Source organism: Chlorocebus sabaeus, chromosome 5, assembly GCF_047675955.1.
Source record: "Chlorocebus sabaeus isolate Y175 chromosome 5, mChlSab1.0.hap1, whole genome shotgun sequence".
Taxonomy (NCBI): domain Eukaryota; kingdom Metazoa; phylum Chordata; class Mammalia; order Primates; family Cercopithecidae; genus Chlorocebus; species Chlorocebus sabaeus.
In genome coordinates this window covers 42792338-42819146 of record NC_132908.1, presented here as the reverse complement: position 1 = coordinate 42819146, position 26809 = coordinate 42792338, and the positions used below count along the sequence as shown (strand labels likewise).

The 26809-nt window shown below is 43.4% G+C and overlaps 2 pseudogenes; both read right to left on the bottom strand.

Moving 5' to 3' along the window:
• The window catches only part of LOC103233516 (SHC SH2 domain-binding protein 1-like), a 632774-nt pseudogene that overhangs the window by 457882 nt on the left and 148083 nt on the right, over positions 1–26809 (bottom strand).
• LOC103232064 (complement component 1 Q subcomponent-binding protein, mitochondrial pseudogene) lies at positions 16354–17235 on the bottom strand (annotated as a pseudogene).

The window sequence follows — 26809 nt, the reverse complement described above, 5'->3', positions numbered from 1 at the left end:
TTTTTTTTGTTTTTTTTTTGAGACTGAGTCTCGCTCTGTCACCCAGGCTGGAGTACAGTGACACGATCTCAGCTCACTGCAACCTCTGCCTCCAGGGGTTCAAGCGATTTTCCTGCCTCACACTCCCAAGTAACTTGGACTACAAGGTGCAAGCCATCATGCCTGGCTAATTTTTGTAATTTTAGTAGAGATGGGGTTTCACCATATTGGTCAAGTTGATCTTGAACTCCTGACCTCAGGTGATCCACCCACCTCAGCCTCCCAAAGTGCTGGGACTTCAGGTGAGCCACTGTGCCCGGCCAGTGTGTTCATTCTTAATACAGTCTTTGGATTTTAAGCTAAAATATTTACCAAGCTCCAGTCTATACTAAGTGTCCGCTAAATGAGCAAACAGGACCATGTAAAACTAACATCTTTTTTTTTTTTTAAGTGGAAAGTAAACATTTCTTAAAGCGCAAACTAACTCATTACTATTTCTGTTTCTATTTTGCATTAATTTTGTTTTTTTAAAAAGATTAGACCATCCTAGGCAGAAAACTGTAACAAAATTACCTGTATGTAAAAGCACAGAGTTTGGAATTAAATCCAGGAAACCAAGGGGCACCCAGCTAAAGACCCAAGGATTCTCCTTTCATTACGTGAACTGCATCTCCATTCATGTCAGGCAAAACTCTGTTTGAAACAAAGGTCTGAGGTCCTGAGGTGAGTAGCAGTGGAAGCTGGTGCCAGTGTTGTCCAGAGGGAAAGGAACCTTTCCTCCTTTTACTCGGACCAGTGACAGAATCAGAGGTGATGAGCTGTAGAGGAAAAGCCCATTTGGAAATCCTTATGCTTTTCCAGATCGCTAGTGAGAACCACCACACTTCACCTTTACATTTAATTTTAAACTTTTTTTCCACAATGGTAGGAAGTTACCTTAAAAACAAATACCCTATAGATCATAGGATTTCTAAGGTTTTTCTTCAAAAATATGAGGGGCAAAAGAAGATGAATCTGGATGAGCAAAATTATGTTACAGCTGGGTGACGGGTACACAGAGGTTCATTATAGGTACTATTCTGTCTACTGTTGTACCCTTGGAAACTATCCATAATGATTTTAAAATGCAAATATAAATGCTGGGTTGATGTAAATATTTATATTACTAACAATACTTAGGAGGCAAGCTTTACTTATGCCGTAGTTGCTCCATCTTACTCTCCTACCCATTGCTCCAGCTTTTTTCTCACTGGTTCCCCTGCAGTCTCTGTGTTCAGGCTGCAGTCTTTTTTTTCTTCTTCTTCTTCTTTTAGTTATGCCAATCTCATCATTTCTCTATCGCCCCAGGACTTTTACATATGCTATTTTTCCATTCATGGTTTCTATTCCTTACTCACTTATTCCTAAACCCAACAACCACTTACTACTTCACTAGTACACCGATCTATATTGTAAGGTACTAGACTGATTCTCATTCTGTTCAGTTCCCATTCAGGTCAAGTGGCTCACTCCCTGTTCTCCCATGATTAAAATCAAGGCACATACCTTTCTCAGCTTTGGAAACATCATATGAAGATTGCACCACCCTCTCACTCACTACTCTAGCCCTTCACTTCATTTTCTACATATTGCAGAAACTAGTCAAATAAGATTTGGATTAATCTTGAGGGAGGTGAGGGACCATGATAAACTGGAGATTGCCTGTTCCCTGTTGGAGAGAAAAATAACTCCAAAATTGTAGACATTATGTGTACCAAACAAAACAGGCTTATGGACAAAGTTGAGCCTGTGGGCAGTCCATAAATGTGGATAGAAGCATGAGTGATTCTAGAGTAAAAAAGAAAAAGGAATCTGTTTTTGTTGAACTCTCAGTAACTGATACCTTTATTTTAAATGTGGGTTATTAGCAACATGGACTTTCAGTAACCTTTATTTGAAATGTGGCTTATTAGCAACAGCCCAAGATATTATTTAAAATGTGAATACTAATACCCTGCTTTAAGGTGTGATCCCAGGGATCTCTAAGAAGAACAAACTATTAATGGAGATAGATGATCTGTATCTTCTAGTTCAGTTTCTCCTTATGAGAAACTGTAATTTAATAAAATGTTCAGGCTATTCATGTCTTTCAAAACATATTCTTATTATTGTTACACATATATTTTGCTTGATTTTCAACATTTTTAATTTCTTCTTCTAATTAATCATATTAACCAATTAAAGGAGAAAACATGAGTCCCACTTAGTATAAAGTAACCTCAAGCCCATGCTGTTTAATTATATAAGCATTCGTAATGAAAAAGAATAATTCAACTAAACAAATAACAACTTTCTTTTTCATTACCTATCTTAAGAAATCTGGTCTTCTATAATTAGTCCTTCAGCCTAAGAATCTATTCCGAACTAGACTTGTCAGTAGCAAAATGCATTAATGTGAATGCTTTAGAGCTGGAAAGTTAACAGTGCTTGCCTCCTTTGTGTAATCAGCAACAGAACACAGCAACTCAGCATTTTGTGAATTTAAATCTGTCTATGGGAAGAAACTGTGGAATATTTTTATGAGGATGAAATCGTTTATGTGGAATGTTTCTTAACAAAGATTATGTCAAAAATGATAGATCTAAGCCTGGGCGCGATGGCTTATGTCTGTAATCCCAGTACTTTGGGAGGTCGAGGTGGGCGGATCACCTAGGGTCAGGAGTTTGAGACCAGCCTAGTCCACATGGTGAAATCTTGTCTCTAATAAAATACAAAAATTAGCCATCCTGGTGGCATGCACCTGTAATTCCAGCTACTCAGGAGGCTGAGGTAGGAGAATCACTTGAACCAGGGAGGCAGAGGTTGCAGTGAGCCCAGATAGCGCCACTGCACTCCAGCCTGGGCAACAGAGTGAGAGTGTCTCAAAAAATAAAAAATAAAAAAAAGCCAGTATGAAGGCAAACGTGGTATTTTGTGGGGCCTTTGCACATAGTGATTATTCTTAAAGGAGTGAACTTTCTTATGCTAATTTTACAACTAATATTACAGTTTGAATTTTGGCCAGAAGTAGAAAATAACATATTTCTCACATTGAGCATACTCAGAGTTAACTCTGAAAAGATCTCAGTCTTAATTAGGAGTATGAATCAGAAGTTAAGAATAGGGCCACATGGAACATATGATGGTAATGGAGAGCTATTCTGGGTAAAAGGTAGTCCTTATTTTGAAAAACCGTGTAACATGAACATAGTCAAATGAAGGCATGGCAAACTGTGACTTCTCTAAGCCAATCCAATCTATTCCACAATGTTTCACTGAACTAGAAGTTCAGGAATAGGATAGTCAAAAGAACCTGCAGCATGCATTTGGGAATATTCTCATTAAGAGACATGTCCCAAGTCTGGATAGTTGCTTGCCCTCATTTATAGCTACAAGTTTTCCTCCTCTGCCTTGTTAACTGGGCATCTGTCCTGCACAGAGCTTCAGCCACGTGCCTTAGAAGGGCTTGAATGTGAGAAGTATTAATAGGTAAACCATACTAATGTTTTGAAAGCTACAATCTTGGTGTTCTTCCCAATGATTCAAACTGCAAGCCAACTCACTACTGCAATGACCTAATATTTTCTGAAATTATTTATCTCTCAAACTCAAAGCTATGTGGTAGTAACATTGCAGGTAGTTGATTGTACATTATATCTATTTTTACATATGTGAGAATTAGGTTGTATGAAATAATTTGAGAGAAGAAAGGGGGTACTTAGTGGATAAATAAGTTGACCTCTTAAGAAGAAAAGTTTAAAAGCTGGTCAAGTTATTTTGGAAACACTCAGATTGTTTAAATATACATCCATGAGCTTAAAAAATTCTCATAGCAAGAATTTGAAATTGAGAAAATCATTTTTCTCAAGTTTCTACCTAATACGTTTTATCAAAAAACTATTTGTCTTACGGATGCCAAGGTTGACACAGTAATGAATTTCTTTTTCGTTTGTTTTGGAATGATGCCTTGTGTTATAATGAGATGGGGCTGTTGTGAAGAATTGTAAGTTGCTGGCCACCCTTGAAGCCACATCATCCAGTACTGTGAGTTTAAATTTTTATTATCATAAAAAGTGTGAGGTCATGTTTAGGGTAATGACCCTTAAAATATTGAATCTGTATCAAAAGAAATGCAGAGATGTGTCTAATCTCCCCGTCTCCCAGGATAGGCCTCGTCAGCCTTTAACTCTGTAAATGCCCCATTTTAAGTGGATCTCCACCACAAGCCAGAGCAGGTATTGGGGCAGTGGGGACCTGGGGACATAATGAGGGATACGTCGTCAGAGTTGGATTACCTATCATACCTCAAGGCTTCCAGCATTAACTCACCACATGGCCTTTTGGTCTTTTCTAGTTACTGTTTTTCCCTCTGCACTGGTTCGTGGTCCCAAAGAAAGGCAGGATCTCAGATCTACGTGTGGCTCTGTCCAAACACACAGGTGTCTCGCCAGAGAGGGTGAGACTGCAGATGGAGGCTGGGTGGGATTCAGGGAACATTAGGTGGAAGGGCCTGGGGAGGACTTGCAGACTGACTAGCTCCCTCTCTGTTTCTCATTCTCAGAAGAGGATGCTGAGGTCTTCAGTCACTGCTTCTATAAGCTCTACCAGCTGGAGAAGCCTCTGAGCAGCATCTTGGACCGCGATGGTCTTTTCCTGTGAGTGAGGGGATGGTGGGGAGATGGAGTTCCTCAGGAACTTGGTCCACTTCCATTTGTATGGGCCTGCCTTAACCATCTTCTCTCTTCCATCCTCTGCCTTGTTCACCGGGCATCTGTCCTGCACAGAGCTTCAGCCATGTGCCTTAGTAGGGGAAGGGGCTTGAAGCTGCCAATGGGGTGGGGCCACAGACCCTTGTACAGGGTGTCTTTGGGTGTTTTCCTCCTCATCACAGGAGGGAGGCTGCTGTTTCTTACTTCTCATTCAGCACTTATGAGGCCTCTCCTGTGTACCAGATTCTGAGCTGAGCTCCTTCCTTTATTGTGGGCCTCAAAAACAAAAAGGGATTTTTGAAATATGGAACGTTTAAGATGCTTTCTAAACATAGGAGCATTCAGGAAAATGTTCAAATCTTTGGATAACTAAAAATTAAAATAGAGAGTGCTTTGTGAATAGAAAAGTTCTTTGTAAATCAAGCAGCGGTTTCCAAAAAGAAAATGTTTTTAAATCCCTTTTTCACTGAAAATGAACCTCCTTAGCGCTCTGATAACACCAAAGGACTTTGTGAAATAGCACATAAACAGAGTGCTGTGTAAATTATCCAACAGGTTGTAAAGCATACCACATTAGGTAACTCTTCAGCTCCGTTACAAAATAGCTTCAGGCTGCGGGGTGAGTGGGTGGAGCTACCGGGCGGTCAGGGAGTCTCGGGAAGGTGGGAGTTGCTGATCAGGTGTTCCTGCTGTCCACCGCACCGCGGCTATGATGTGTCAGGTCAGATTGAGGCCATTGAGGGCTCAACAGAGGACATTGTGGTTTCTGTCTACCTGTGGGATCACACCCCTGCCCGTGACTACAGTAACTCTTACCATGGCCTGATGCTTTTCGGGTACACACTCCTAGTGTCAGCGCCCTGGGACCAGTTCTCTTCAGAGGGCCTCTATGACATTCTGATGTCTCGGCTCTCATAAGTGTCCCCTTCCTGGGGGCGGGGCCCGGTGGGGTCTGAACTCAGACTTGGGTGTTTAGCTGCTTATTTGACAACTCCCATGCAACATGCAAAAGGCAGTTCAAACTTAACGTGGCCATGGAATGACTTGTAGGGATTTTTCTTTCTCTAGACCTCCAGCTTTGCTGTCTCTCTTGAGTGCTGGTGATCCAGAGGTGAACAAAACACTCAAAACACAGACAACTTCATCCTGTCTTCCGTTGTCTCCTGGGAGAGTCTTGGTTATTTATCTTTTCACTGACAATTTTTCATTGTGCCTAAAATCTGGAGTCCTTTTGCACGTTTGCCCTCGAACTCCTCCAGCCAGGAACAGAGCCAAGAGATCCAGGTCCAGTGTGGCCTTGGGAGCTGACTACCTGCTGAGAGCTCCAGGGCCTGAGGTTCCTAACTTCAAAGTCTATGCTTTGACCCACTCGATGTGTCGTGTGTCCCCGCTTCCGACTCTCATTTCTCCCCCAGTCCTCACAGCCGGCCTCTACACCAGTCTTCACAGCTGGCCTCTGCTCACCCAGCCCTAGGGCTATGTAAAGCATGACTGTGTTGGGTACGTGACGAAGGAGACTCCTCTGCAGCTGCAGGAGTGCATTGAGCTCCTCACTGCTGTGGAGACCCTGGAGAAAGAAAACCCCTGAGAAGGGGCCAGAGCAGGGCCTGTGGAGGTTTTGTTGGGTTGTACCACTATATTTACCTCTCTAAATATACTTCCCTCCACTCTCCTCCACACTGAAACCCTTCCTGCCACCCTGGCCACCAATAACCTGAGCAGACTCCTACCTCAGTGCCTCGGCCTGGGTTGTTTCTTCTCCAGGAATGTTCTTTCCCCAGTGATCTGCTGGACTTCACTCCTTACTATGCTCCAGTCTTTGACCAAACATGATCTCATCAGAGAGCCCTCCTCTGACTACCTTGTTAAAAATCAACCTTCCCAGCCAGGCATGTTGGCTCCTCCCTGTAATCCCAGCACTTTGGGAAGCCAAGGTGGGTGGATCACCTGAGGTCAGGAGTTCAAGACCAGCCTGGCCAGCATGGCAAAACCCCATCGTCTCTACTAAAAATACAAAAATTTACCTGGGTGTGGTGGCAGGTGCCTGTAATCTCAGCTACTCGGGAGGCTGAGGCAGGAGAATCATTTGAACCTGGGAGGCAGAGGTTGCAGTGTGCTGAGATCCTGCCACTGCTCTCCAGCCTGCATGAAACAGCAAGACTCTGTCTAAAATAATCAAACAAACAGACACAAAAAAACCCCATTCCCCACTGCCCCTCTCCACCCCCTCTCTGTGCTCTTTTCTTCCTAGGCAAGCATTACTTTCTTTCTGCTCAGCAATGCCACATAATGTGATGTCTTCTATCCCCTTTTGTGTTATTTGTCATCTTTATTAGAGTCAACTCCTTGAGGGTGAAGATTTCAGTTCACTGTGTGTTGCTTCTCCCTGTTTATAATAGTGTTGGGTATTTAGTAGATGCTCAATAGACACTTGCAGAATATACAAAAAGAGAGAACCAAGACCGTATGGCCAGTCTCAGAAATAAGAGCAGCATCTCTGTGGGGCAGAAATGGAACAGAGATACTAAACAGTACCAAAGGGTTAAATGCTTGGTGAATGAATGAATGACTAAAATATGAAGGGATAGAGGTGGGCTCTAAAATAAGACTAGCATCTCATGGACCAGAAATCAAACAAAAATACAAACAGGGTATGAAAACATATACAAAAGATAACCAGTAAGCAAATGACAAGTGAAAGAATTTTAACAGGAACAGAGCAAACTAGAATACTAGATGGGCTAATAGTAAGGGCAGTGTCTCTGTGGGCCTGACATGGTACATGAGAGTCAGGCAGTACAAAGAGCACACAGTAGGTGCTCAGAAAAAGTTGGCCTGCTGACTCGGGCTCTGTCCATAGGCACTACCCCTCCTGCAAGCAGCACCAGCTGGCCACCAAAAAGCTGGACCTGTGGATACTGCCTGTGTTCTCTCCACCTGAAATGCTTTTCCTACACCAAGTTCTCCCGAGAGAAGCTGGACACCCTCTTTGAGTTTTCTATCCAGTCAGGGGCGAGGGGGAGGATGGCTGGGTGAAGGCAGGGAAAGGAGGGGGTGCCCCAGGATTAACCCTCTCCCCACCCACAGGGACCTGACTTCTGTCATCAAACCACAGAATGACTCAAATCCAGAGCTGTACATGTACGACCTCATCACAGCTTCCAACCATTATGGGGACATGCATGTTGGACACTGGATGAGCCAGGCTGGGGGACAGTACCTTCTCAGTGGGTGACTAGGGATGTGAGACAGTGGTGAGGTTATCATGGTGGGAAGAGTGACAGAGTGAATCTGGACACTTCCTAGGGGCAGGAAGGGAGGGTGAGGATAACTCCCTCCCTTTCAGACACAACATTTGCCTGCAACAAGGACAGTGGCAAATGGCACTATTTTTATGACAACAGCATCTCACTTGTGCATGAGAATCAGATTGAGGTGTGACTTCCATCCTCCCTCCTCCCCTTCTTTCCTTTTGACATCGCCTCCCCACTTCACACCCACCCACACAATCCACGCTGACTCCTGTCCTCTCCCTGCAGTCCAAGGCAGCCTTTGCTCCCTTCTATCAACACCAGGATGTGATGCAAAGTCTACTGTCCCAGCCCCGCTTACCTGGCACCCCAGTGTCCCCTGCCTGCAGCTCCCTTCCCAGCTCTGAGTTCATGGATGTTAATTCAGAGCCCTGGGTCCAATCACAGAAAAGGAAGCCCTTTCTGCAGTCATTTCTTCTTGTGTCCACCCCTCTTCTCTTATTTATGTTAGGTGCCCCTGCCAGGCATTTCAGGATTAGTCATGGCTACTGTTCTCCTGCACGCTGCATTACTCTCTCCCAGGGAAGAACAGGTCCTGTCGCTTACCCACAGTGTGCTCCACACTTGTATTTGCCCTTCCAGCAGTAACCCTTTTTTCTAGTCTTTATTTATGTTTGTGTCCTTCCCTCTCCTCTACCCAGAGTGTTCTGCATGGGTGGTGATGGGTGTTCACCTGAACAGAGTGTATTTTCTTATTGAGGCCCTGTACCTTCTGCTGTGTGTGTGTACATACAAAGCACCAGTCTGCCCTTCACTCAGCAGAGTGGGTTTTTCTCCATGTACTTAAGTAAGCACCAGGTTTGAGCCTGTGCTCTGTGTGCTTACTGAAGGCCAGCTGTGTGATGGCTGCAGCACTGAGTGCTTAGTGAACACCAGCAGTGGGCCAGGTGCTGCTGTTCTAAGTGCTTTGAAAACACCCTCTGTGTGCCAGGCACTATTCCAAGCACCAACGGTGTACCCAGTTTTTTTCCAAAGCATTTTACAAATATCGATACATAATCCTCACAACAATCTCATGTATGCATTGTCACCTCCAGTTTTGGACGGGGACACTGAGCGACAGAGGTCATGGAATGGCTCAGGTTCTGTCAGGAGGTCAGTATATGTGATGTACTACACTGGTCAGTTCCTGGAGGTGGTGTTTGACTTGTCTGGACCCAGGACTGATAATCACTCTTCGGACATAAGCTGCACCACAGCTAATGTGGAAATGGAGCACATGGAACGGATGCATCCATGTAGGCAAATGTGTGATTTGGGACATAAAAAGACTGCTCTCAGGCCAGGTGCCACCTGTTACCTCAATTTAGGAGGCCAAGGCAGGAGGATCACTTGGGCCCAGGAGGTCAAGGCTGTAGTGAGCTATGATCATGCCACTGCACTTTAGCCTAGGCCACAGAGCGAGACCCCAGCTCAAAAAAAAAAAAAAAAGGATGCTATTCTCCAGGCCACCTCACAGGCCCCCTGGTAATGTCCTTTGAGAAGATTTTATCCCCCTGAGACCTCCTGTGGAGATGACACGTGCACTTGGCAGAGAGGACAAATGTGCTGTGTTTTTGTGGCCCCTATAGTCAGCCCCCTCTCCCATCATGACCCCACCTCCCCCGCCAGGCAGCGTCCCTACAGCCTCACCCGAAACAAGATGGAACACCTTCCTCAGAGAAATACCGGAGACTGGGTAATTTTTAAAGGAAAGAGATTTAATTAGCTCATGGTTCTGCAGACTGTACAGAAAGCATGGCTGGGAAGGCCTTAGGAAACCTACAATCATGGAGGAAGGTGAAGGGGAAACAGGCACGTCTTACATGGCATGTCTTACATGTCCACATACTTCTAAACAACCAGATCTCATGAGAACTCACTATCATGAGAACAGCAAGGAAGAAATCTGCCACCATGATCCAACCACCTTCTCCCAGGTCCCTCCTCCAACATCAGGGACTACAATTCGACATGAGAGTTGAGCGAGGACACAAGTCCAAACCATATCAACCATTTTCCAGAGCTCTGACACAGTTTTTTTTTTTTATTTTTAGAGATGGAGTCCTGCTCTGTTTCCCAGGCTGGAGTCCAGTGGTGCAATCATGGCTCACTGTAGCCTTGACCTCCTGGGCTCAAGTGATCCTTCCACCTCAGCCTCCCAAGTAGCTGGAACTGCAGGCATGCACTGCCATGCCCAGCTAATTTTTTTGATTTTTTTGTAGAGATGGTGTCGCGAGCTCTTCATTACTGATTCTAACTGGCATCATTTTCTTTCTGTCTAAAAGATGTCCTTGAACATATCTTGTAGTAGAGATCTACTGGTGATTAATTCTTTCTCTTTTTGTATGTCTGAAAATGTCTTTCTTTCATCTTTTTTGTTTATTTGTTTTTAAGAGATAGAGTCTCTCTCTGTCATCCAGGCTGGAGTGCAATGGCACAATCGTAGCTCATTACAGCCTTGAACTCCTGGGCTCAAACAATCCTTCCACTTTGGCCTCCCAAAGCACTAGGATTATAGGTGTGAACCACCATGCCCAGAATCACCTTATTTTTTGAAAGATATTGTCATGGGTATAGAATTGTAGGTGGACAGTTTTTTATTTCCTTTTAGTACTTGGAAGCGGTTGCTTCCCAGTCTTCTTGTTTGCATTGTTTCAGGTGACAAATCTGATGTCATTCTTCTCTCTGTTCCTGTGTACATAGCATACTTCACTTTTCCCACTGGCCGCTTTTAAAATTTTATCTTTAACACTGGTTTTGTGCAATTTGATTATGATATGCCTTGGTGTAATTTTCTTTATGTGCTTGGGGTCCTTTGAGCTTCCTGGCTCTGTAGGTTTCTGGCGTTCATCAAATACGGAAAAATTTTGACTGGTATTTCTTCAAATGTGTTTTTTTTTTTCTGACTCTCTCTTCTATTTTCCTTCATGGACACAGATTATTCACAAATTAGGCTGCTTAAAGTCCCACGGCTCATTGATGCTGTTTTGATTTTTGTGGAGTTTTTTTTCTCCTTGTGTTTTGTTTTCAATTGTTTCTATTGCTATATCTTCAAGTTGACTAATATTTTCTGATGCAATGTCTACTGTGCTATTAATTCCATTTAATGTATTTTTTATATCCTCAGAGTCTCCATTTAACTTTTTTAACATATGGCATACTCTGAACTGTTTCTCCTCAGGACACTTCTGACATCAAATGTGTGGACTTTTTCCACTTCAACAACCAGTTCTCCAAATCTCCAGACACCAACTGGGTGTTCAGCAGTTCAATTCAATTCTGACATAACTACCTGGCATTGTTGTCAGACCCCACAAGTTAAGGACTTGGTCCTACAAAACTGCCTCCATTTGAGACACCAGTTGAAAACCCCAGACCTCCCATAATTCTTACTGATAGGCTATAAATCAGGGGTTCCCACAACCCTTCCTCAGGTTTGATAATTTGTTAGAATGGCTCACAGAACTCAGAAAGACACTTTATTTAGCATTACTGGTTTATTATAAAGGAAACAACTCAGGGACAGCTAAATGGAAGAGATGTATAGGACTAGATATGGAAGGGGCACCCTCCTACCACGCTGCTGTGCTTACCAGCCCAGAAGCCCTCCAAACCCTTCATTTAGGGTTTTTTATGGACTTTTCATTATGTAGGCATGATTGATGAAGTCATTGGCTAGAAATTGATGGTTACCTCAATCTCCAAACCCTCTCCCCTTTCCAGAGGCCCAGGGTGGGGCTACAAACAGCCCTCATCTGAAGCTATCTAGGGGGCCCCTGAGAGTCATCTCATTAGCATAAATTCAGGGATGGCTGAAAGAGGCATATTATGAATAACAGGATGATCCTCTCACCTCGTCATTCAGGAAATTACTAGAGTTTTGTGCCAGGAACCAGGAACAAAGACCAAATATATACTTCTTCTATCACAAGATCACACATAAAGTTATAATAACAGTGTTAATGTCCTTCATTGTTAATTCTAACATCCTTGTCAGGTCTGAGTCAGTTTTTATTGATTGACTATTCTCCTTATTATAGGTCCTTTTTCCCTGCAAAGGCATTTCTGGTAATCTGGTTGGATCTCAGACATTGTGCATTTTACTTTATTGGTTGCTGGATATTTTTGTATTCCTAGAGGTAACCTGGAGCTTTTGTTCTGGGATGCATTTGTTTCTCTCTTTCTTGGCTATTGTGAATAGCGCTGTAATAAACATGGGATTGCAGATATCTCTTCAACATATTGATTCTATATCATTTATATATATACCCAGTAGTGGGATTGCTGGATCATATGGTGGTTTTATTGTTAACATTTTTAGAAACCTCCATGTACGCTCTTCCATATGTAGCCTCTATAATGGCTACATTAGTTTGCATTCCCACTAGCAGCCTGCAAGGGTTCCCTTTTCAACACATCTTCACCAACACTTGTTATCTTTTGCCTTTCCAATGATAGCCATTCCATCAGGTGTGAGGTGATATCTCATTGTGGTTTTGATTTCTATTTTGCTGATGATTAGTGATGTTGAGCATTTTTCTCATAGACATATTGGCCATTCATGCATCTTCTTTTGAGCAATGTCTATTCGGTTCTTTGCCCCCCACCTTTTGAGATAAGGTTTCACTCTGTCAGCCAGGCTGGAATGCCAGTGGCATGATTACATCATGGCTCACTGGAGTCTTGAACTCCTGGGTTCAAGTGGCCCTTCCATAGCAGCCTCCCAAGTAACTGGGACTACAGGCATGAGCAACTATGCCTGGCTAATTTTTTGTATTGTTTTGTAGAGACAGGATTTCACCATGTTGCTCAGACTGTTCTAGAACTCCTGGGCTCAAGCAATTCTTCTACCTCTACCTTCCAAAGTGCTGAGATTACAGTCAAGAAACACCATGGCCCTATTTTTAAATTGGATTTGCTGTTGAGTTGAGTTCCCTGTATATTTGGAATATTAACTCCTCAGAGATGTATGGATTGCAAATATTTTCTCCCATTCTGTAGGTTGTCTCTTCACTCTGTGGATTATTTACTTTGCTGTGCAGATGCTTTTTAGTTTCATGTCATCCCATTTTACTTTTGCTTTCATTGCTTCTGCCTTTAAGATCCTATCCAAAAATTCAGTGTACAGACCAGTGTCATGAAGCTTATTCCCTATGTTTTCTTCTAGTAGTTTCAGAGTTTCAGAACATTCATGTAAATCATTAATCTATTTTGAGTTGACTTTTGTGTGTGAGGTGCGATAAAGGTCTGATTTCATTCTTCTTCATGTGAATATCCAGTTTCCCCAACACCATTTTTTGAAGAAACTCTCCTTTCCCTGTTGTGTGTTTTTGGCACCTTTGTGGAAAATCAGTTGGCTGTAAATACACGGATGTATTTGTTGGCTCCCTATTCTGTTGCATTGGCCTATGTGTCTGTTTTTATGCCAGTACCATGCTGTTTGGGTTACTATAGAGTTATGACAAATTTTGAAGTGGTTTAATGTGATACCTCCAGCTTTATTCTTTTTGCTCAAGATTTCTTGGAGTTTAGGTGTCTCTTTTTTTATTGTCTTATTCCTTAGATCCAGGGACAGACTGGATATTCTGGATCTTTTGTGATTCCATATAAATTTAAGGATTGTTTTTTCTATTTCTGTAAAGTATGTAATTTATTTTTATTTTTTATTTTTATTTTTGAAGACGGAGTCTCCCTCTGTTGCCCAGGCTAGAGTTCAGTGGTGCCATCTCGACTCACTGCGACCTCCACCTTCCAGGTTCCAGCAATTCTCCTGCCTCAGCCTCTTGAGTAGCTTGGATTACAGGCACATGCCACCACACCTGACTAATTTTTTTTTTTTTTTTTCTGTATTTTAGTAGAGACGGGGTTTCACCGTGTTAACCAGTATGGTCTCGATTTCCTGACCTCATGATCAACCCACCTTGGTCTCCCACAGTGCTGGGATTACAGGTGTAAGCCACCACCTGTGGCCATATTTTTTTCTTTTTAAAGACAGAGTCTCACTGTCTCCCACAGGCTGGAGTGCAGTGGCACAATCTTGCCTCACTGCAATCTCTGCCTCTTGGGTCGAAGTGATTCTTGTGCCTCAGTCTCTGAGAAGCTGGGACTACAGATGTGCACCACAACACACAGATAATTTTTGTATTTTTAGTAGGGATGAGGTTTAACCATGATGGCCAGGCTGGTCTCAAATTCCTGGCCTCAAGTGATCCACCCACCTCAACCTCTCAAAATGCTGTGATTACAGGCGTGAGCCACCTGGCCTCCTTGGTATTTTTTGTTTTTTGAGACAGAGTCTACCTCTGTTGCCCAGGTTGGGGTGCAGTGTCATGATCACGGCTCACTGCAGACTCGATCTCCCCGGCTGAAGTGATCTTCCTTAACAGCCTCTCAAGTAGCTGGGACCACAGTTGTGAACCACCACACCCAGCTATTTTTTTTTATTTTTTAATAGAAATAACGTCTTACTATGTTGCCCTGGCTGGTCTTGAACGCTTAGGATCAAGAGATCATTCCTCCTTGGCCTCCCAAAGTGCTGGGATTACAGGCCTGAGCCACTGCACTGGTATTTTGAATAGGGATTACACTGAACCTGTAGATTGCTTTGGTTGTATGACACATTTTATTTTCTTAGAAACAGTTTGATCCTTTCAGGTCTTGTTTTCATGATTTGTTGAGTTCTCTATCCAATGACCTGTGAATTATGAACATTTCTAATTTGGCTGGTGACATCGGCCACTGTTACCCACCCTGTGTGAGTGCCCAGCACCATTTCCTACAATCCTTTCAGATGGTTCTTGTCCCAGCATCAAGTAGTGTCTTCACGCACATGTGGTGATTGATACTCTGCTGGAAGACACTGGGAGGACCCTCTGCCAGTCTCTAGGGTTCTGTCAGCAGCTCTCTCATCTCTCACTCTCTGTCTCATGAACTCTAGCTGTGCTGGTCTCTGGACTCTCAGCTCTGTCTCCTCAACTTGGGGAGTCTGTCAGGCTCTGCCTGGGTCCCCTTCCCTGAGCAGTGGGCTGGAAAATAGATTAAAGCATGGAACCCGGAAATTTCTATGGCTTGTTATAGTAGGTAATCAGGCAGACATGAGCAATAGGTAGTCAGTCAGACATGAGAGAGGCTCCCCACCCCCAGGAATGTCAGGTGAGCTTGAGGTGATGGTCAGGCCATTGTTACACTGTAGCAATTGGGCCAGGTGTGGTGGCTCTCTCCTGTAATCCCAACACTCTGGGAGGCCAAAACAGGCAGATCACCTCAGGTCAGGAGTTCGAGACCAGCACTGCCAACATGGCGAAACCCCATCCTTACTAAATATACAAAGATTAGCTGGGTGTGGTTGTGTGCACCTATAATGTCATCTACTCAGGAGGCTGAGGCAGGAGAATCTCTTGAACCCAGGAGACGGAGGTTGCAGTGAGCTGAGATCAAGCCACCGCACTCCGGCCTGAGTGATGGAGCAAGACTCTGTCTCAAAACAAAAACAAATAAAATAAAATAAAATAAAATAAAATAAAAATAAAGTAACAATTGGTCTCAGTGGCCCTGGGGAAAGGCAGTCTCCTGATAGATAGAAACACGTGAAGGTGGTGATCAGCAGCTTCCCAATAATATCTCAGGAGTTGGGCAAATGGGCTCAAGCATGCCGAGTAATGGAAAACGGCAGAATCAGGGGAGAAGGGACACAATCCCCCAGAAACATGCCAATATATAAAACCCCAAGTGAAAGGTTGAATGACGCACTTGATCTCTCAAGTTGCCCAGCTGGCTTTCTTCCAAGCGTACTTCACTTCCTTTCCCTCCTAAACTAAAACTTGTCTCAGTTTCTTTCTCTGCCTTATGCCCTTTGGTCAAATTCTTGATTCTAAGGAGGCAAGAATTGAGGTTGCTGCAGACCTGGACGGAGCTGCCACTGCTAACAGGTTTACCTCATTTGTATCCACTGCCCTTCATTTTCTGATGTTCATTATTTTGAAAACTGTCATTGCATGTATTTTGTCTGGCTGTATTGTTTCAAGCAGGACGTAAGTCATCTTCTTGTTGCTCCACCTTGGCCGCAAGCAGAAGTGCTTTTCCCCAACTTTTACACGTGTACTTTACTCTTCTTTTACTCATTTCTTGAGATAGAAGCTTACTTAGCTCAGTAATTATTCAATCTTTTTGCCTTCATGTTTTTTTGGAGGAGATAAAACAATTTTATTTTCTATTATGTTATACAAAAATCTAGAAATAATAGATTTTTACACAAAAACAAATGATAATAAATGACAGTGCAAAAGAAATTATTTAAATTTGCTATTTTTCCCCATGATATTTGGATAATCATTTCGAAGCACATGTGTCTGGCTTCAGAGTACACTGGCTAACGCCTGCCATAATACTGCAGCTTTCAGTGTTTGTTTGCTTTCCTGGCTCTTGACAAAACTTTTGAGGTCTTCAAGAAAAGTAATGTACTCCTGTTGCTCCAGCGCTGTGCTGAGCTCCACCAACTCATCTGCAAAAGTGTTGTCCACCCCTTGGTCCTCAAGGAAATCCACTAGGTGGTCGTATAAGTCTCAGTCCAGGGAATGTGTTGAGGGTATTATTAGTGTCCTCTATTCAGACTCACCGGTGGACTGAAAGCTAACTTCTCTGATATGGAAAATGTCACTCTCAGCCTTCTCTTGTCCAACCTCATCCTCTGGATAGTGACAGTCCAGCACAAGGGCCTTCTTGCCATCATTCTCTATAACTTCAACCACAAAATTGGGAATTGTTGTCAGTTGAGGCTCCTGTTCTTCAACCTTCTGCCCTGGTGAGAGTTCCTTTTCACCATCAAATGTTGGTGGAATGCTGTTTTAATGTTGAAAGTGACAGTAATCTTTTCCCTGGCAACTTTCCACACTAATTTATCTTCTTTACCATTCAATTCCAGCTCCCAACCTCCCAACATCTTAGGGAGGGTCTTATGCTTCTAGATTTTCCTTTCCTTCTTAATTTCATCACTCAGGAAATCAACAAAAAGCTTTGTCTCCTTTGGTGCACAGCCACGCTGCAGCAACAGCCACGAGGCTGCAGGAGACAGGAGCGCCCTGCGGATCCTGCACGCACTCTGAGCATCCAGAAGTGCCAGGCCCGTGACCCAGGCACTGCTGCAGGAACTGCAGGAAAGGTGAGTTGGGGGTCGTGGTGCAGAGACCGGCCATGACTGAGTGCAGCAGGCCTGGCACATAGTGCAGCAGAGGCGGCATTGCAGAGGGGACTGCAAATACGTGGGGAGGCAAAGGACAACCTGGGCTTAAGCCACTTTGATAAGTTTCTAATCTTAGGTACTAAGCAAAAGGAACACGGATTGTAAAAACTCCACATACATACATTTATTACTTTTAACACTTTTGGATTTGTATAATTCTTTAAATCCAAATAAAAGTAATTCGTCATGTGAAATGCTTGTAGTTTTTATTTTGTTTGTATTTTTGTTTTTTGCATGTGTGCCAACATAGACCTCCTTAGAGGGCTGGTGCCAAGATGGCTGAATAAGAAGAGCTCCAGCCTCCAGCTCCCAGCATGAGCGACACAGAAGATGGGTGATTTCTGCATTTCCAACTGAGGTACCGGGTTCGTCTCACTGGGATGTGTCGGACAGTGGGTGCAGGACAGTGGGTACAGCCCAATGAGCAAGAGCCGAAGCAGGGCGAGGCATGGCCTCACCTAGGAAGTGCAAGGGGGAAGGGAATTCCCTTTCCTAGCCAAGGGAAACCGTGACACACAACACCTGGAAAATCAGGTCACTCCCACTCTAATGCTGTGCTTTACCAAGGGTCTTAGCAAATGACACACCAGGAGATTATATCCTGCACCTGGCTCAGTGGGTCCCACGCCCATGGAGCCTCCCTCATTGCTAGCACAGCAGTCTGTGATCTAACTGCACGGTGGCAGCGAAGCTGGGGGAGGGATGCCCACCATTGCTGAGGCTTAAGTAGGTAAACAAAGTGGCTGGGAAGCTGGAACTGGGTGGAGCCCACTGCAGCTCAAGGACGCCTGCCTGCCTCTGTAGACTCCACCTCTGGGGACAGGGCATAGCCAAACAAAAGGCAGCAGAAACTTCTGCAGATGTAAATGTCCCTGTCTGACAGCTTTGAAGAGAGTAGTGGTTCTCCCATCATGGAGTTTGAGATCTGAGAATGAACAGATTGCCTGCTCAAGTGGGTCCCTGAACCCCGAGTAGTCTAACTGGGAGACATCCCCCACTAGGGGCAAACTGACACCTCACACCTCACATGGCCGGGTATACCTCTGAGATGAAGCTTCCAGAGGAATGATCAGACAGCAACATTTGCTGTTCAGCAATATTCACTCTTCTGCAGCCTCTGCTGCTGATACCCAGGCAAACAGGGTCTGGAGTGGACCTTGAGCAAACTCCAACAGACCTGCAGCTGAGGGTCCTGACTGTTAGAAGGAAAAATAACAAACAGAAAGGACATTCACACCTAAACTCCATCTGTATGTCACCATCATCAAAGACCAAAGGTAGATAAAACCACAAAGATGGGGAGCTTTTCTTCTTTTTTTCTTTTGATACAGGGTCTCTCGCTCTGTTACCCAAGCATAATCATAGCTCACTGCAGCCTTGACCTGCTAGGCTCAAGCGGTTTTCCCACCTCAGCCTCCCAAGTACCTATGACTACAGACACATGCCACCAAACCTGGCTAATTTTTTAATTTTGTAGAGACGAGACCTCTCTCTGTTGCCCAGGCTGGTCTCAAACTCCTGAGCTCAAGTGATCCTCCTACCTCAGCCTCCCAAAGTGCTGGGATTAGAGGCATGAGCCACCACGCCCAGCTAATGTTTGCATTTTTTTATAGAGACAGGGATCTTGCTATGTTGCCCAGGCTGTTCTCAAACTCCTGGGCTCAAGTGATCCTCCTGCCTCAGCCTCCCAAAGTGCTGGTATTATAGGTGTGAGCCACTGCACCATGCTCCAGAGAGGTTTTTGATGAAAGAAGAGACATCTTTAATTTCTTATTGGAATGCTGTGATGTTTCCCATTTTTTCCCTCTTCTAACATTTCTTCTGCTCTCTGCACCCACTTTTCCTCCAACAGCCTCTTGAGTAGGATTTGTGGAAAGTATGTCTGGCTGTTTTTTTTTAAGTTCAAATTTTATGAGTATTCTCAAGAAATTAGGAGATATGTGTGTATTTTGGAAGCAAAATTTTTAAAATTTTATTTTTTTTCCACTGAATTTATTTTTTATTTCACTTAATTTATTTCACTTAATTTATTATTTATTTCACTTAATAATTTCACCGTAAGTATAGCTTCAAAAAATAATACTTGCACTTTTAAAGCATTTACATGAACAAATTAGAAACAAAGGAATAATTCACATCCCAGAGCTCTGTAATGACCTAAAAGTGGTGCTTTATGTGTGATAGACATCATTCTCAAATGTCACAGAGTCCTTCCTTAGTCTGAAGGTTGCATTTCCCAGGTGTCTTTTTCTTTTCTTTCTCTTTTATTTATTTATTTATTTTTTTGAGATGGAGTTTCGCTCTTGCCTCCCAGGCTGGGGTGCAATGGTGAGATCTTGGCTCACTGGAACCTCTGCCTCCTAGGTTCAAGCAATTTTCCTGCCCTAGCCTACCGAGTAGCTGGGATTACAGGCATGTGCCACCACACCCAGCTAATTTGTGTATTTTTAGTACAGACAGGGTTTCACCATGTTGGCCAGGCTGGTCTTGAACTCCTGACCTCAGGTGATACACCTGCCTCGGACTGGGATTCTAGGCATGAGCCACTGCACCCTGCAGCCCGGTGTCTTTTTCATACCATCTACCCTCAGGAAAAGGGGCACACTGAGGTTCTGGTCAGAATCCTCCTCTTAGCCTCTATTCTGGCCTTGACCTCATTCTCTACAACTATAAAAGTAATAAGCTAAATCATACTCTGAACAGAGAGCTCCTGCAGCTCTGAGTTTTCATGGTTCCAAGAGCACAAATGAAATAAGAGCATCACCTAAATGTTATAGGAACGTGACACTTGACTGCTGTCTAGCCTGTGCGTGTACATGCATGTTTTAGTATTCTGGGAAGGTGAGAATTACAGTGAATGTGCTTCCAAGCAATGACAAACAATAAAACTGGGCACAATATGGCTGACCATCTCTACGACAACCTCTGTTGACCTGTGTGTGCATGTTTTACTCATTTTGGTCCACCACACTTTAAAATATAAATGATCTTATGTTGATAATCATGCATTTGTGACCATCAGTTATTTGTGACCATGACAACTCTGCTATTGTTTTTGTTCTGGAATCTTTAAAAGAAAGCTGTGGAGGAGTTTGGGGGAGAAGACACCAGGAGAGGGATGCCTCATTTTAACCTCTTCTGGAACAAACAGGTGATTACTTCAGAAAAATATGACTTCCGTAGCTACTTCCTCCCACCACCCCCAGGAGCTTTTCATGGTGATGTAGAAATACCTGAGTTGGCTCTGTCCTTTAAGCACTGCCATTAGGCTGGTGCTTCTGTTCTGTCACCCAGGCAGGAGCACAGGGGCACAATCACAGCTCATTGCAGCCTCCATCTCCCAGGCTTAAAGGATCCTCTCACCTCAGCCTCCTGAGTAGCTGGGACTACAAGCATGCACCACCTTGCCAGGCCAATTTTTAAATATTTTGTAGAGATGGAGTCTCACTACTTTGCCCAGGCTGGTCCTGAACTCTTGGGCTAAATTTTCTCACCTTCACCTCCCAAAATGCTAAGATTGCAGGCATGAGCCACTGCTCCTGACCACCTTCTGTATTTAAATGAGTCTGGGGGAATCTTTTTGGTGAAAGGCTCTGTGTTCTTATGCTTATTTGAGACAACTCTTTGAGGGCCTCAATTGCTAATGTCGCATCATGGTAATTTAAGAACTGCTATGAAGCATCTTCAACAGCAGTTTAATCATCATTAAACCAGATGGCCACACAAACTCTGACATGGCAAATCTGAGGCGTCCTGAGGTCACAACTAAGACATTGAGTTAAGGATTTAGGCTATGGCTGGGTGCTATGACTTATGACTGTAATCCTGATAATTTGGGAGACCAAGGTGGATGGATTGCTTGAGGCTGGGAGTTCAAGAACAACCTTGCTATGGTAGCAAGACTCCATCTCTACAAATAATTTGTTTTAAAAATTAGCCAGGTGTGGTGACACTTGTCTGTGGTCCCAGCTACTCAGGAGGCTGAGGTGGGAGAATTAGTCCTTGAGCCCAGGAGGTTAAGGCTGCAGTGAAACAAGGTTGCGCCACTGCACTCCAGCCTGGGTGAAGAGCAGGACTCTGTCTCTTAAAAAAACATTAGATTCAGGCCACAACATCTGCAAGGCACCAGCATTTGAGAAGTCGCTTCTCTCCATGGTCTGGTATTGTTTTCATCCTGATATTAGAAATGCATCAGTGCTTCCTAGGGAAGCAGCAAGCGTCACTGGCAGCTGCCCCATGTGCTGTGAAAATGCACATTTATAAGAAAGAGCCAGACAGGGCCCGAGTCACTCCGTGACCCACGGGCTGTGATAAAGATGTCATAGTGGCCACAGGAAGCATGATTGTTTTCTCCTTGTACATGGCAGGGGACTGGAGGTTGAAGGCGTGACTTGTGGGGACTGGAGGTTGAAGAGGTGACTTGTGCTGTTGTCTCAGAAGCTGGCGCTTTCTCAGTGGCTCTTTTCTTGTGATACCTGAACGACGACGCAGAAAATGCGAATTGGTTACTCTCCAAAACTATTGTGAAAAAACAATGCTTTGGGCTTCAGTGCTCCATCACAGTTTTCATCTCATCAAGAAACCCTAGGCCAAGCTTGTGCAACCCTTGGCCAGCAGGCTGCATGTGGCCCAGGACAGCTTTAAATGCAGCCCAACACAAATGTATAAACTTTCTTAAAACATTGACATTTTTTGCATTTTTTTAGCTCATCAGCTATCATTAGTGTTAGTGTATTTTATGTATGGCCCAAGACAATTCTTCCAATGTGGCCCAGGGCAGACAAAATATTGGCCAACCCTACCTAGGCTTTTCCAATTTAGCCCTTCCACATTTCCCAGAGCAGGACAGTCTGTCACACCAGTCTCAATGGCCGGCAGGGCTTTTCCTCACAGACTCAGAGCTGTGGTCTCTAAAGTGTTCAAAAGTGATGTTAACATGTTCAAGATTCTTTCTTAGGGTTTGGGGGTTCAGTAAACATCTCTGCCATCTGTCTGCCTGCTTTCCTGCTGTTTCTTTTACTCCTGAAATTCTGACATCATATCCCATGGTCAAAGCAACTGACTTTTGTGGCTACTGGAACTTTCTTTTTAGTTTTTTCTTTCTTTTCTTTTTTCTTCTCTCTCTCTCCTTTTTTTCCCGTAAGATGGGGGTTTCATCATGTTGCCCAGGCTTTTCTGTAACTCCTGAACTCAGGAAATCCACCCTCCTTGGCCTCCCAAAGTTGTAGGGTTACAAGTGGGGGCCACTGAGCTTGGGTCACTAGTAGAACTTTCTTCCTGCTTTTCCCACTCTGCATTTCATGCTGCTATCGATGAAATTCAGCTTCTTATTTCTAGGCACTCTAAGAGTAAGAATCCATAGGAGGCTTTGATTCTCAGAGCATATAACCCCATCTTTCCTCTGGTTCTGACATATTTTTCTATACCCTTGTTATTGTGGTTATACCCAGAGAAGTAGCATTATGTTTGCATTTGTAAAAATTCCTACTTTTCCACACAAAGGGATTTCATCATGGTTGGCTATTTTAACAGACAATGTGTAGTACGTATCATACATTCATTTTCTGAGTCCTTGAGAATAATTTTCAGCTTCTGATCTACTATATTGTTCTTCCCAGCTACAGTTTTTGGAAGTACAGCAGAATAACTTGCTACTCTTTTGAAAGTCATAATAATAAAACAAAACACACCCTTTTCTATTATTACCCAAAAAGGCTGCATGCAACAAAGATTGTGAAATGGTCAGGGAGTAGTTTGTGATACAGAAAGGATGTCTTTGTTTTTTGGCAAAAAGCTGGAACATGAACACCTACAGCACAACAAGATTGTGACCCTTCCTCCCTCCCTCCCTCCCTCCCTCCCTCCCTCCCTCCCTCCCTTCCTTCCTTCCTTCCTTCCTTCCTTCCTTCCTTCCTTCCTTCCTTCCTTCCCTCCCTCCCTCCCTCCTTCCCTCACTCTCTCCCTCCCTCTCTCCTTCCCTCCCTCCTTCCTCTTCCTGTCTCTCTTTCTGTCCTCCTCACCACCCCAAGACTGGAGTGCAGTGGCATGATCTCGGTTCACCCCACTCCCGGGTTCAAGCAATTCTCCTGCCTCAGTCTTCTGAGTAGCTGAGACTGCAGGTGTGTGTCACCACAACTGGATAATTTTTGTATTTTTAGCAGAGACAGGGTTTCACCATGTTGACCAGGCTGGTCTCAAACTCCTGACCTCAGCTGATCCATCCACCTCCATCTCCCAAAGTACTGGGATTATAGGCGTGAGCCACTGCACCCAGCCTTGACCTGCTTTCTTAATGTGAAACAGTTTAAATTACTTTCAATTTTAGTGTTAAATGGATTTTTTTTTTTGGCTTTCAAATTCTTTGAAAAGTTAATAATCCAAGTGTGGCGTGAGTGGTATTATTTTAGTAGTTAGATGAATGAGCTCCCAGATCCCAGTATTTCCCACTTTACCAAATAAAAGGCATCTTGTGGAATTCTGCTAAACCAAGACAGGCCTTTCCACTGAGCAGCAGTGACAAAGGTGTCTAAATATGTGAACTAGTGGCATTTTTAAAATTTAATAATATTATAATAGAAAGATGAACCCTCTACATTGCCTAGTCTGGTCTTGAACTCCTGGCCCCAAGTGATCCTTCAGCCTTAGCCTCTCAACATGCTGGGATTATAAGGGTGAGCCACCATGACTGATGGTGGCATTTTGGTCTTCTTCAAGGAAAACATTAAAGATGAGTTGGATAACTTTGTGAAACTTTTTGTTTCTTAATGATTATTTTGAAAGTATTTTAGAGAGAGATTGAATGACATTCTGTGGAATGGCAAGACCAGCTGCTTGGAGAGATGATGAGAGAGAGGCCACTAAGGAAAGTCAGGAAAGCAGACAGACACCTGCGGGATTACAACCCTCATCATCCGGGCGTCAAGCAAGTCTACAGTGAGTATGATTTACATTATTAGCATTTGAGTGCAGTTGCAACATTTTTATAAATCTTTAGGCTGGACTTTTGAACATTTATTTCATTAAGTAGTAGAGTATATTAAAATGATTTGGCCAGGCATAGTGGCTCACACCTATAATTCCAGCACTTTTTGAGGCAGAGGCTGGCGGATCGCTTGAGCCTAGGAGTTTGAGACCAGCCTGGGCAACAAGGCGAAACCCCATCTCTACTAAAAACAGAAAATTAGTCAGTTGTGGTAGTCCATGCCTGTAGTTCCAGCTACTCAGGAGGCTGAGCTGGGAGAATCACTTGAGCCAGGGAGGTTGAGTCTACAGTGAGCCAAGATTATGCCCCTTTCACTGCAACCAGTGAAAAGAGCGAGACCACATTTTGATATTTCCTTATAAATTGCATTTTTAGGATCAATTCTACATATTACAATTGCTCCAAACATTTTCTTGGGGAAAATGGTGCGAGGTGTGTTATATGGCTTCTGTACTTCCACATATAGGCCTATATTACTAAGTGTATAGATATTTTCTGAGAGTCTGCAGTTCCTAGAAATGTAAGTTATAGGAAAGTGTTTGTACTCCATGTCTTCTTTATTTTTGCTTATGGAATTAGGATTTTCTTGCCTCAAGTAACAGAATATTTGACCTGCAATGTCCAAGATAATAGAAGTTTGGTTTTTTTCAACACCAAGGAATCCAATGTTGTTTTAATGGCTCAAACAATGTCAAGCTTCTGGGCCAATTTTGTAAGGATTTTCTTAGCTTACACCTGGTGCTTGAGAGCTTTGATACTGGATTCCCAATGACAATGTCCAATGCAACAACAGTGGAGTGAAGGTTTATCCAGAAGAAGGATTTATCCCAAAAATGCCCTAACAGACACTTTCCTGTATGTCTCTTGGCCGTGACTGGGTCACATGCCCATGTCCTAATAATTACTGGTTGGCTTGCACAGTGAGTCTCTGTTGCTTAAAGCTTTTGTAATAGAAAGACAGCTGCACCAGCAAGGAAGAAAGGAGAGGAAAGGGCTTCATAAGAAACCCACTCTCCATTCTCTCATTTGAGCATGTTATTTTTGGGATTAGAAGAGTGATTATGCACTATTACATAATCAATGGTTCAAATGCAGATTTCTCTCCATCAAAGAGCATCCTTTTACTCTCACAGAGATAAGAAATGCTGTGTATAAGTGATGTACTGAGAGAAAAAAAGAGAAAAAACATGTGTCATTCATAAAATGAATACCAGCATGCTAGAAAGCATTTCTAGGAAAGTAGTGGTATAACTTTGTGCCTATGCTTCTGAGAGTATGTTCTGTGTTGAGTAACTCATGTTTGCTTTTCTCCTTTCCTTCCTGTTTACCTGGGTGCCTCATACCGTTCTGTCTAGCTGTGACCTCTGAATAGCTCTGGTAGGACACACGCTCACTTGAGTTGTAGACACAGCCCTTCCTAAAGAGGCTTTCCCCCATGAGTCCACTGCACACACCCATTACCTTCTGGTAGTACCTGTGTGTGGCAGGGGCACTGGACATTAGTTGAAGCATGTCTCATGTCATTTCCCCCAGATAGATATGCATTTTTGTAGAGTAAAACTATTTCACCAGCCCTTTCAGGGAAGGGGGTTCTAGGCTGAGAGAGACAGGAAGTCTCTGGGGGCTCCAGTCCTTTTCATTCCTGGCATCACAGGGATTAAGATCGTGCCTGTTATCTTCCCTCCAGAGATGAAGTCTGGTGAGTCTTTGTCAACTAGTCTCTGGGTCAGTCTTGAAAACGTTGGAAGACTTCTTTCTTGCTATTAGACTCTACTTTTCTTGCCTCCTATAGCCATAGCTAGTTTCCTAATGAACAAGTTTGTGCTGAATTATAAATCATTTAGAATGGGTAAATATAGAGTAGTGGAAGATTTTTTTAAAAACACAAGCTCCACTTAATCACCTTGCAGGCTCAGGTGGCTTGTGCCCCTGCCTGAGGCACCTAGTGGAATGGGCACTCAACACTGGGGCTTCTCTCCTGGTATCTTATCCTGCAAGGTTGAGTTTCCCAAAAGGTGTGCTGTGCATTCATCCTGAGCCAGCTGTTTCTATGCCAAACCTATTTATGGTACTGCCATTTGTCATTATAATTATGTAGTATAACGAAATATTCTAAAAACGAATGAAATATTTTAAAAGAGTTAGTGTGACTATAGAATAATAGCAAAAACATGAAAATCACTGCCAAATTAGCTATAAGCAAGATGACTGTAAATAGTGTGGGATTTTTTTTTTTAAGGAGTAGCAGGATCATGCACAAAGATAGCCTTCATGGGTCTTAAGTACCTGGTTTATTCTATAGCAACCAAACCTTGAACTTTTACATAATTGTTAAGAGTTGGTTTTTGCCACAAAAAAGTCTCTGTTGACTGTAGAACAAGATTCAAAAGCAAGAGTTTTAGCTCTACAGCTAAAGCTTGGAAATTAATATATATTTCCATTTTTTGAATTAAAAAAACTGGTTAAATTGTTTTTCTCTTTAACTGATATTTTTAAATTAGATTTTAAAAGTTGAGAGTTTTTGCTGTACCCCTCTCTTCATACCGGACATTTTTCTGTTTGAGATGCCTTGGGATCTGCCAGTGAATGC